Consider the following 12,380-nt stretch of genomic DNA (forward strand, 5'->3'; position numbering starts at 1 on the left):
CAATCAGAGGCATTTGCGTAAGTCTTTTGATGCTAAAAACAAAAACAAAGAACAGAAAGATAAACATATACAAAGAGAAAGGCTGTGTTTGAATGAGGGACAAAGAGAAAAAGGCAAAGCCTCAACCACCGACTGAGAAATGTATCACGTAAGCCTTAGAAATAAATAGCTATCCAGTTTAGTTCTCAGAAATTCAGCCACCTTCTAGGACTCTCAATGACCTTTCCAGGGCCTTTTGAGCTGGTAAAGAAGGACTCTGACAACACCACAAAACTTGAGTTGAAAGCTCAGAGACACAGCACAAACACAAGATTCCTAATTGGGTGATTTGGTGGCTCAGCGGCCGGCCACTGTCACACATCAGTACAAAGAACGGCTGATGTTTGACCCCCATGGAAGCGTCTCTGCTGAGCTGAAACGACCTCTCGTTTGTCAGGATTAGAAGTGGTAAATTCTAACTCTTTTGCAAATCAGCTTTCAGTTCAGTTACTTTATCCGGGAAGAAGTCTGAACTAAGCTGTTAGAAACCACACGTAGCCACCTGCAAAAGTGAGCGTCAGACACTAACAAGAAAAGTTTGGAGGTAACTCAAAGAAAACCTTTTACTCTCACATCCAAGTGAGAGCGCTATGGGGAGAGCTGTGATAGAAAAGCTACAAAACCATACATTTGCAAAAGTTGGCCAAATGAAATGGAAAGATGATCAGCCTTTTTTTATATTCCAGCTGCTGGAGGTTTTTTTCTAGCAACCTCGTTATTCTCAACCGAAGCTTCGCTCATTCCAGCTGATGATGCTAAGCAGCTCTATGTCTCTTTAATGATATTAAAGGAGACCATTAACAACTGTACTGAGAACACTCCTAAATCGTGCAAAATGTTGTTGTTTTAAAGTGTAACACAGCCATCGACGTTCAAGAAAAAACCCAAAATACATCATCTAGAAATGTTCAGACCAAATTTCAACGAGAACGAACAGTAGTACTTACTTCTTAAGGTTACAAAAATGAGATGCCTGAATGCTACGCAAATATTTATAGCTTCTCAGCTTCAATTTTAAAAGATCAATCTACAGTACACTGAAACAGACAACGAAAATCAAGGACATCATTCAATATGTCCAAGTTAAACCATGATGTTTCATTTAAAAGCTAATAATGTATGCTGGCTAACAGTATTCTTATCCCGAAATAGGTAGAAAAGAATTCTTGGGACTTGTTTAATGCTAACACTAGCTGTTGCAAAAAAGGCTTTTACCAATATGAAAGTAGTTAATGGGTTATGTTATGTTTTGACCTTTAAAAAGTGACTATTGTTTTACAAACATTTGTCTTACATTTACGTGTCTGTACGTTTTCTATTAGTCAGGTTAACATTAATGGAGGGCCAAATTGCAAAAACATAGGTACAATATTTCAACTAAGTTTTAGATTCCAACCCTAAATGGGGAATTAAGAGCAAAATGGGCATCTTGTGAATATTTCTTGGAATGGATGGAGCACCTTTCAATTTGAGTCTTGGATTTTCCAAGGTTTTGCCATTCAAAACAATTTGCTAACTTTTTTTTCGTCAAAACCACGCATCGAGGGGCGCCAGATAGCCCGTCAGATATGTTGTGCACCTCATGTGAAGAGACTACTTGTACTCGAAAGTACAAACTCTGCTTGCAAAAAAGGGTCATCACACTCGAATTTTTTTTTTTTTGGAGCTCTCCATTTTGTTCAAATACAAAAAACACAGCAAATGAAAGACTCCCAATGACAGGGTAGAACTTTCAAATATCAAGTGGTTCTTCAAATACTTCTGAAGGGCTGCTGATTGGGTACAAGTATGTTTACATCATATAAGCACCATTCTGCATATGCAGTACACTTTTCCAGTCCCACAGAGAACCCAATGAGTTTGGACAGTTCAGTCAGAGTACCCCAGCTGGAGTTCAAGCTGTCATTTTAACACTACACTTCAAATCTGATATGTGTCCCCTGTGGCAAATTTTTATTTTGATCCCTCTTTTTTTCCCCAAGTGGTGGCCAGAGAGAGAGAGAGGGGGGGGGGGGGGAGAGAGGTGCTGTTTTAGGAGTTTTGGGTGGTGGTGGAGGGCAGATGAAAAGTTTATTTACCACATATCTATAAAATGATGGAGCTGCAGCCCTGGGGGAGGGAAGACCAGAAGCTGTCAGAGCGAGTAGGGTGTGAATCTCTGCAGGAAGTTTGACTCCAAATTGACTGTGACAGTGAATTTTTCTTTTTCAAAACGATCATTCAGTTACATTTTGGCCTTGTGTGGCGGCACTGATCTCATTTAAGTGACACTACTCACTTTTATATTAATTTGCTGTTTCTTCATGATGAGTGTAAGTCATTGTGATATTTTTTGTGTCATTTGCAATAAGTAGAAATATAGGTCTGAAAACAAACGTTAGAATATTTTAAAAGCTATTTAAGGTCTGAAAACAATACTGATGTCACAAGACTCCCTACTCAAAACTCCACTCCACGATTCAAAAAAAAAAACACAAGAAGTACTACTCACACATAGACATTGAGTTGCAAAGATTTTGAAGCACACAGACCTGCATGTAGCTTACCTTCACCTAATTTACCCTGAGCCCGCCCCTTGTTGATTTACGTTTTCAGACACAGACTCAGCGCTCTGACTAGAAGCTAAACAAACGTGAATATCCAACACATAGAAGGAATCAACTGCATTACTGAGTTGCGTACGCCGAGTTCTGCATACTGCGTGTTAAAAACAGACACTCCTTTCCAAAAAATGTTCCCGAGTTCTTAACGTTTCCTAAATTTGCCCGTCTGTGTAAGATAACACAGAGGATGGAAATGTAATAATGCCAAATGACATACAGTAAAAAGATGGGTAACACAAAAGAGCATTAAAGTGAAATATACAGTATAAACATGATGTTTGTATTATTAAGTCTTACTGTAAGTGGCTACTATGCCATGAAGGATAAATAGAGGTATAATAAATAAGTTACAGAGTAAGCAAAGTACACCAGTACTGGGATTATTGGAAGTATTGACGGTTCAGACAGACCCAAGGTCCAGGTTGTGATCACACTGAAAATGTACTGTATATAGCACGACAGCAATAGTAATGTGAAAGAACATTGCACATGTGATGTTCTTTCCTGTCACTATAACTGTTTGATTTACAGCTTTTACACCAACCTTAAAAAAAAAAAAAAAAATCCTTAACACAATAGATTTGAGCACTCAGCTCTTCCTTTTTGTGACTTCAGATGATTTTGAAGTTCCGTTTCAGAAGATGGACACTGCACATTTGAAAGCTTTTGTTGCGAAGCTCAATACCTAAAAGCCTAAAACACCTTGGTGACGCAAACAAACGGAAATAGCAACACAAAGCAGCCAAGGCCCTTTAGAGTAGCCATCTCCATCACGAGCCATTGAGCCCAGTCCATTTGCTGCTCAGTGAGCCAAGTCAGAGTCCAGGCTGCTTCACAACACATTACAGAGGGACGGGACACTGCACTCCCCCAGCCAAACACTGAAAGAGCCAGTCAGCTGAGTCCAAAGCCCCAGAAAAAAAAGGAATTGTATAAATCTATTTTGACAAGCAGTAATTGTGCATCAAGAGCTCTCTGGGTGAGTAAAAACATTGTGGCTGATTGTCTTCAAATTATTATTGACCGAAAAATGGGCAGAAGCATCCCAGTGTTATGGGGGGGATCATTTCTGTTACTGTGACTCTAACTCAGTAAATAAGCTTCTTTTATCACTTTTTTTTTTCTGCAACATCCCAATGTTTACTGCTCATTAGGTCAGCTTAATAGAGTCTTTATTGGCATTCAGGAATGATAATAGGTTTCAGATTGAGTGGGCTGGGATGCAGGTAGCGGGGCAATGATGTGTGACAAATTGCTCCTTACATCTAGACCCCGAGCATAAAAAATATATACTCAACAAAAATATAAACGCAACACTTTTGTTTTTGCTCCCATTTGTCATGAGATGGACTCAAAGATCTAAAATTCATTCCAGATACACAATATTACCATTTCTCTCAAACATTGTTCATAAATCTGTCTAAATGTGTGATAGTGAGCACTTTTGCTTTGCTGAGACAATCCATCCCACCTCACAGGTGTGCCACATCAAGATGCTCATCAGACACCATGATTAGTGCATAGGTGTACCTTAGACTGTCCACAATAAAAGGCCACCCTGAAATGTGCAGTTTTTGCTTTATTGAGGGTCTGGGGACTCAGAACCAGTCAGTATCTGGTGTGACCACCATTTGCCTCATGCAGTGCAACACATCTTCTTCGCATAGAGTTTATCAGATTGTCAATTGTGGCCTGTGGAATGTTGGTCCACTCCTCTTCAATGGCTGTGCGAAGTTGCTGGATATTAGTGGGAACTGGTACGCGCTGTCGTATACGCCGGTCAAGCACATCCCAAACATGCTCAATGGGTGACATGTCCGGTGAGTATGCTGGCCATGCAAGAACTGGGACATTTTCAGCTTCCAAGAATTGTGTACAGATCCTTGCAACATGGGGCCGTGCATTATCTTGCTGAAACATGAGGTGATGTTCATGGATGTATGGCACAACAATGGGCCTCAGGATCTCATCACGGTATCTCTGTGCATTCAAAATGCCATCAATAAAATGCACCTGTGTTCTTCGTCCATAACAGATGCCTGCCCATACCATAACCCCACCACCACCATGGGCCACTCGATCCACAACATTGACATCAGCAAAGCGCTCACCCACACGACGCCACACACGCTGTCTGCCATCTGCCCTGAACAATGTAAACCGAGATTCATCCGTGAAGAGAACACCTCTCCAACGTGCCAGACGCCATCGAATGTGAGCATTTGCCCACTCAAGTCTGTTACGGCGACGATCTGGAGTCAGGTTAAGACCCCGATGAGGACGACGAGCATGCAGTTGAGCTTCCCTGAGACGGTTTCTGACAGTTTGTGCAGAAATTCTTTGGTTATGCAAACCAATTGTTTCAGCAGCTGTCTGAGTAGCTGGTCTCAGACGATCTTGGAGGTGAACCTGCTGGATGTGGAGGTCCTGGGCTGGTGTGGTTACACGTGGTCTGCGGTTGTGAGGCCGGTTGGATGTACTGCCATATTCTCTGAAACGCCTTTGGAGACGGCTTATGGTGGAGAAATGAACATTCAATGCCCGAGCAACAGATCTGGTTGACATTCCTGCTGTCAGCATGCCAATTGCACGCTCCCTCAATGCTTGCGCCATCTGTGGCATTTTGCTGTGAGACAAAACTGCACATTTCAGGGTGGCCTTTTATTGTGGACAGTCTAAGGTACACCTATGCACTAATCATGGTGTCTGATGAGCATCTTGATGTGGCACACCTGTGAGGTGGGATGGATTGTCTCAGCAAAGCAAAAGTGCTCACTATCACACATTTAGACAGATTTATGAACAATGTTTGAGAGAAATGGTAATATTGTGTATCTGGAATGAATTTTAGATCTTTGAGTCCATCTCATGACAAATGGGAGCAAAAACAAAAGTGTTGCGTTTATATTTTTGTTGAGTGTATATTACACTCCAGATATTATGGAGGTTATAGGTCTGTGGATTCTATGAGGATAAAAATCTCCCAAAGAATTCTTGCTGGGATCTCAAAAAATGAGTATGAGACATTCAAATCCTCAACCTAAAGCTCGGCGGTACTTTAAAGGCGTTAAGACAAGAGCAGCAGTCAATGGCTGATAAACAACAATGAACAAGTTCTCCAGTCAATTAGAAGTAACGGTGTAATTGCATCTCAATGTCTGACGACAAACACATAGAGCTCAGAGATAAATCGCCACTCTAACTCTTTTAATCACACCCATAAATCTTGATTAAAATAATGCGTTGGGGACTGCTCAAGGTGCAACAGGGGGACTTTACTGAATAATAGCATAGGTGCTCATCGCTCATCACGTATCTGAAGTTCATTTCCCTTAGATGTTGATGAGCTCTGTTTTTTTACCCTTTTGGGGTTTTTTTATGGCAACATGCATTAAAATTTAGGAAAGATTGTGACCTATGTGTTGTACAGCACAGGAAACAGTCAATTGATATATGTATTGAAGTCATAGATTGTGTAAAAACATGCACATTTGTTTTGATGTATGAATGGCGGGAGATTTAAATATGTTAAATATGGTGTTGCATCACACAGCATTGGATGCTCACTGTCCACACAGCCGCCGGTAACTTCTTGTATTAAATGTGGATAAACTTTGTAAAACATGTTCTGAAGCTCTGTTGAGAGAAAAAAAAAGTGAAAGATCAAAGAAAGATACAGCCAGTGTCTTGTACAGCCCCTTCTTTCCTGGTTTCTTGTCAATGTCTGTGAAAGCGATAGGAATGATAGAAATTGGGCGTTGGGGTAAATAGGGCGCATCACGCCGTGTCGCCTCGATCATGGGCTGTTAGGACACTAAAATAGGAAACAAGGGAATCAAGCTGATTTTGTCGCTGACACTCTATCGCGTCACATGCTCTCAGGACTCACTGTCACACTTGCCTTCGGCCTCCTGGCTAAAGGCTAGAACTCGCCTGCCTGTCAGTCAGATCAGGAAGGGCTCTAAGTGGGAATATTTATGCATAACTCTTAGCTTTGTTATAATCAAAACAGACGAGGGATTTTAATGTCATTTCTCCAGGTTTTGTTATCTGTATTTCAAACACTTAATGAAGGAAAGCTAAAGGCTTTTTTTAAAGATACGGTCACAGCTGTCCTTTTGCCAACTACAGTATGTGAAGCAATAATGAGAGAGAGGGATTATCCTTTCATTATTCTACTCTATCGCTGAGTGTGAATCCTTTTGAATATGAAAATATGCTAATACAAACTCTAAGAACCAATGAATTCTTGTCTTGTTTTTGCTATTTGTGAACAGGCGTTTGTCCATCTAATGTTTTGAAGTCAAGAAAGGAGTGTTGCAGTTTCACTAATGGGACGGAATTAAAATACAGCACAGATATCCCGCCTCTGAGGTCTAAGTGCTGAAGGTAACAAGGCCGCCAGGGGCCCAGCAGGGTTCCCTTTGGACCGCCAGCCAGGAGTAATGAAGTCATGGAGGACTGCTTGTGTTGAACCACAAGCACCTGGTAAACAATGGACTGGTTTTCATGAGGGGGCACAGAGCTGGGAACAGCTTAATCTCTGCTCGACGCTGTACTTATATTGGCTGTGCAATACCAGTCAATATGTCAGGAAATGGATGCAATCATATGCGAGGTCGGAAGGTTGTCTTCAGATATGGACAAATAAAATGAGAAACAGATTGGAGCAAAGGTTAGCAGGCAGCCAGGGATTAAAGGGTCAGCTAACCCAATTTAAAAAGAAAAAAGAAAGTCCCTCCTCTCTTTTCGTGTATCGAGCTCTCATTAATGTCGGTGTCTTCAAGTCAGGTTCCATTATATTACGAGATTAAAAAAATTAGGTCGACATAACAGATACTTCCACAGGTCGCCATGTTATTTTATTAATTTGAACAAAAAGCTCCTTTAAAGAGCTTGGCGGTGTCAACGCAGTCCTGATGCAGTAGCTGCAACAAGCTACCATGCCAACGAATAATAATGTTGCCTTCTGCAGCTTTAATGAGGTTGAGGCTAGAAGTGCTTCATAAACTTGCCCAGTGTACTTTGGATATGTTGAAACTAAAATTATTTAGGCTAATATTGTCTGACCCTTGCATGCAATTCTTCACACACATATCTGCAGGGGCTTGATGGGTTATTGATCCTTTCAAATAACTGGTACAACACCAGCAATCAACAAAAAAGTTGCACAATAATGGGCTCCTTACAACTTTTCATTTAAAGCCTAGTTCAGCGTAATGGGTTTTAACTGCTTTCATTTTCCTGACACTTTCCAAATATTTTTTAAACTGAATTCTTAATTATTGGTTCTTTTGTTTACTCTGTACTGAAAATAAATATGTAAGAACGCTAAATGCTTGCAGTTCATTCAGATAAAGGTCATGGGTTAAAAATGTTGTATGCATGTATCATAAAGGCTAAAAGTGTTGCACAAGTTGTTTAGTAGTCCCTGGTGGTCCATCAGAAGGCTTCAGTCTGCTTGGTATGGGGTGTTAGCATCGGATAACACCTGCAGCACACATTGATTGACCTTCCAGCCCCTGGTATCATCTGGCTTTGGTTCAAGCAGTCGACTTTCGCAGCTCAGGGTGGATAGGAGGTCGCTTTGACACCAGTTAGCAGACAATAAGTCAGGGGATCTAACATCTGAGGGCATTATTCACACCCCCTGCTTCTGTGAAGTGGATTTTTAACCCCTGTGATTTGGATCAGCAGGTGAAACGGGTACAGAGCCACTTTTAAAACTTAGACTGACACTGAGGCTCGGGGTAATCACAGCTTGGCCCCATTTTCACCACTGTCAGCAATTATACAGGAGGAGGACCAATCTATCATTCCTGGCACCTGCTTGATTCAATTATCCCCATGCTACCCGTCTGACTGCAGGATCCACGTGTCTAGCTCCAGCTTAGATGACGAGAGCAGATTTTTAAAATTATAAAATAAATAAGCGTGATTGCCCACATTTACAGGCTTTTCATTGTGGGAGCTACTGGGAGATGGGGCACACAAATGAATGAGCGAGGAAGGGATTCACAGCAAGGAGAATTGCAACTGGTGATTATAATGGAAATAGTGTGTGAATCACTGCCTAACCTAACCCCGGGTGATTTTCACAGTACACATAAAACAGATAAAGCTGACGTTAATTATTTATGGCTGAGTGTAATGCTGTGAAATTCATGCCTGGTTATAATTTCAGTATTTTGTTTCTAAAGTGGCACGAACAGCATGCTGAGACTCAGCACACTTTTAAACATGAGCCAATGAATGTGCATTTATATACAGTATTCACACATACTGTATATGCACAAGCTTGCTCATCATAAATAAATGAAAATACACTATCCATTTATGAATAATTAGGGTTCGCTAATCTGTAAATATGCAGAAGTAAAATGTAAAAGCATCACATTAACACTTTCAGATGCACACTAAAGCAAGCAGACTTAAACTCAAACCTCTGATGTAATTAAAAAAGAAGCCAATGTAAAAGTGTAAAAAGCTGCAGTTCCTCAAGTGTCCACTTCAGACTGGCTCAAAAAGTTTTGGAAGTCACGTTCACATACATACAACTACTTCTGAATTTCTGCTTTTCTTTTCATTCCTGAGTGACCTCTGTGTATTACCTTATATAGACACACTTTTGTATGATAACTGAGAACAACAGCCAAAGGCTTCGAACTCAGGAAGAGAAGAGATTCATCAGTTCAAGGCCGACAGTGTCAACAATTCAACATTCAGCTTTGTGAATCTGCAAAATACTTTTAAAGGATCTTCTTCATAAAACAATTACTATTTAGGGATACATCTAGATACATCAAGTCTTGTAAGCCCTTCCAAACGGCCAGAATCAAATAGCTTTACAGTAAAAGCCCTCTCATAGTCTTCAGTCTTTTTCAGGGGGTAGCTAAGAGGGCCTTGTGTGAGCATATCAAGCTTCAGGCAGAGTAGAGATTGAGAAGCTCAGCAAGAAGCAAGAAGCCTGAAGCCATTAAAAGTCACGACTGAAATTTAAGATACTCCCTAAAGCAGACAGACATCCAGTGAAGAAGAGGAGCTAAAATAGGGGAAATATGATCATGCTTTTGTGATTAGGTCAATTTCTGACGGCTGCATCTTGGATCCCATGTAGCCGCGTAGTTGTGTGTTTACCCGTGTAAACCGCTGGTAAAAACACAGTAGTCCAGACAGTAACTGCTGAAGCTCAAGTAACACTTTTTATTCATCTTTCAAATACTAAAATATCTAATTCTAGAGTCTTTAATAACATGTAAACTAAATAAAGTGTCAGGACAAGTACAGATTAGTGTCATTTGCATAGCAAAGATATGAAATCATGGGGGTGGCAGTAGCTCAGTCTGTAGGTACCTAGGTAGGGAACCGGAGGGTCGTCAGTTCAAGTCCCGGTATGGACCAAAAATACAGGAGTTGGTCTGGTAGCTGAAGAGGTTCCAGGGGACTTCGAGCATTGCCGAGGTACCCTTGAGCAACGCACTGAACCCAAAAACTGCTCTGGTGTGCTCCCTGCATAGCAAAGCAGCTCCACTTTAAATTCTCTCCATTGTGTGTGAGAAGCATGTCGCTAACATATATCCTCAGGGATTAACAAAGTATTTCTAAAAAAAGGTTATCAGAAAATAAAATTGGTCCTAAAATAGAGCTTTGTGGTACTATCAATTGACAATGCTTGAGAAAGTTGGCTGATTATATCTGTATTTCCAGATTTAGATTGACCATAATAAAACACTTTAAAAAAAAAAAAAACATTTCAGTGACTGGCGTAGAGATTTCATGCAATACAGCTACCTATTTAGGTTTTTATCCCTTTGTTGGCTTTAACGTTTCATGATTTTGCAGATAGTTTCAGATGCAGTTTTAACTTCATAGACGAATATATTAAAATGTTTGATAAGCCCAGAACTCGCTCCTTCCACAGAAGTAATAAACTCTGTAAGATAAGGGTCATTTTCACTCAACAGCAGCAATAGAGTCTCAGTGTGGGCTCTTGTACTTTCTGTGGTTGCCATGTCAACAAGTTAAGTGAGGCAGGTCAGGGTGAAAGAAGGCTGAGATTTCCCCTCTTTCTGCAGTGAAATGTTTGGATAATAGACTTTCCTGACAGCCCGACTCTGCCTGAGGAGGCTGAGCAGACATCCTTCTGCCCAACTATCCATCCACCTGAAAGCTTGTATCTTTTCTCTGGTCTGGGAATCACCGTACTTGACCTGATTTGCTCTGTGGCCAGTAGATGTAAGCTAATTTCCTCTAATGGTGATATCCGCATGTCAGGTTTTAAGAGAGAGAGCTGAGAGCGCAGCAGGGATGGCTACACTAATGGTCAAGTCAATCCCTCCAGGAAGTGTGCTCTAAAGCAAGAACAAGATTTCACATATTCTCTAAACCTCCCTTAAAGTATTTTTTTTTCATAAAATGGAAGTTTCAATGACTGCTTCCTCAGTTTGTGTTTAGGAGCATTCATATACCCTGACCTACTTCTCTCACCAACCACAGCTGCTTTCCCAAGATAAGTTCTTCAATACGTCTAATTGGCAGAATACATTGCCTTTTTCTGATGGCACATGCATGATCAAACTTACGCATTATATATTTTAAGGAAAACAGTTGTATGAAATTTGACAGTATCAAAACCTACTGTTTTAAGAGTGTGAAAGGTGTTTGGATTTACCTGGCAAGAATCAACCAAAAGACAATCAAGTTACAGCAAGGGAAGCGAAGCGTCAAGTGAAAGGCCTTTAATCCTCAACCTGGGATTCCTACACTTGTACGTCTAATTCTAAGGTGTTTTTGTGGTCAAATGATTACACAATGAGTGGTTTGGTTCCAACCCCAGTGATCTTGGGCATGGGACTAGACTTTGGTTGCTCCTGATGTCAAGCATTTTGCATGGCATCCTCATTAGTGTTACAGTAAATGTGTTTTGTCCATCTAATTTTTAATGGCGATGTGTTAATGCTTAGTTCAACTACTAATGAATGAATTAAACAAACACATATGACTTAAACTTTAACCCAAAAGCGAAAATAGACGATATGCGTCTCTCCGGTGCATGCTGCATCTCAATGACAAGATCCATGTTTGGTTAGCACTACACTCAAAACCCAGTAAGGAAAGCAAGAAACTTATACTCCTCCCATCACATTTATTATTCAGTGTGCCAAGGTGCCCAGTGTGTTCCCTCCTCCATGTTTAGCATTCTGTTACAAGTACCACCATGACTTTCTAAAGCTGCTGAGTAGAGGATGGCTTTGTGATTGAGGAGAATACGACTCTGACTGTGAATAGCAATGCAACCTCCAGAGGACAAAGCATTGAATACACGTACAGTCAGGAGATTCGTGATCAAGCTTATAGTATCATGACTCCAAGTAAAAAATAAAAAGTAGGATAGGAATACAGAGTCACTGTGACTATCCATGGATGGCCCATGCAAAAAGCCCACGTGAAAGTGGATTATCAAGAAGTGCTCAACCTTTAAAGCTGGTGCTGATTTTCCATCAATGAGTGCAGTACTTAACTCCAGGAGAGATGCAGTGTCCTTTCCAACAATAGTATACTGTAGTAGAAACTCCCAGGCGTAACAGTTAGGTACTACTGTGTAGAGTACTGCTGGAAAATTGAAAATATAGGAGGAAATGTAAATGATAAAATGTTCCCAAACAAACCTCAGAGTTGGAAAGAATACCAAACTTTACTTTTGCTTGCATGTTATTCCAATATCCAATTCCATTTTAT

General features: G+C 40.7%; 1 protein-coding gene across 8 annotated transcripts in view; it reads right to left on the bottom strand.

Annotated features, from left to right (window-relative positions):
• Window positions 1-12,380, bottom strand: part of kcnh5b (potassium voltage-gated channel, subfamily H (eag-related), member 5b) — a 110,351-nt gene that overhangs the window by 46,106 nt on the left and 51,865 nt on the right. The gene's annotated exons all lie outside the window — the stretch shown is intronic.

This window comes from Symphodus melops (genome assembly GCF_947650265.1).
Source record: "Symphodus melops genome assembly, chromosome: 19".
NCBI classification, from domain to species: Eukaryota; Metazoa; Chordata; class Actinopteri; order Labriformes; family Labridae; genus Symphodus; species Symphodus melops.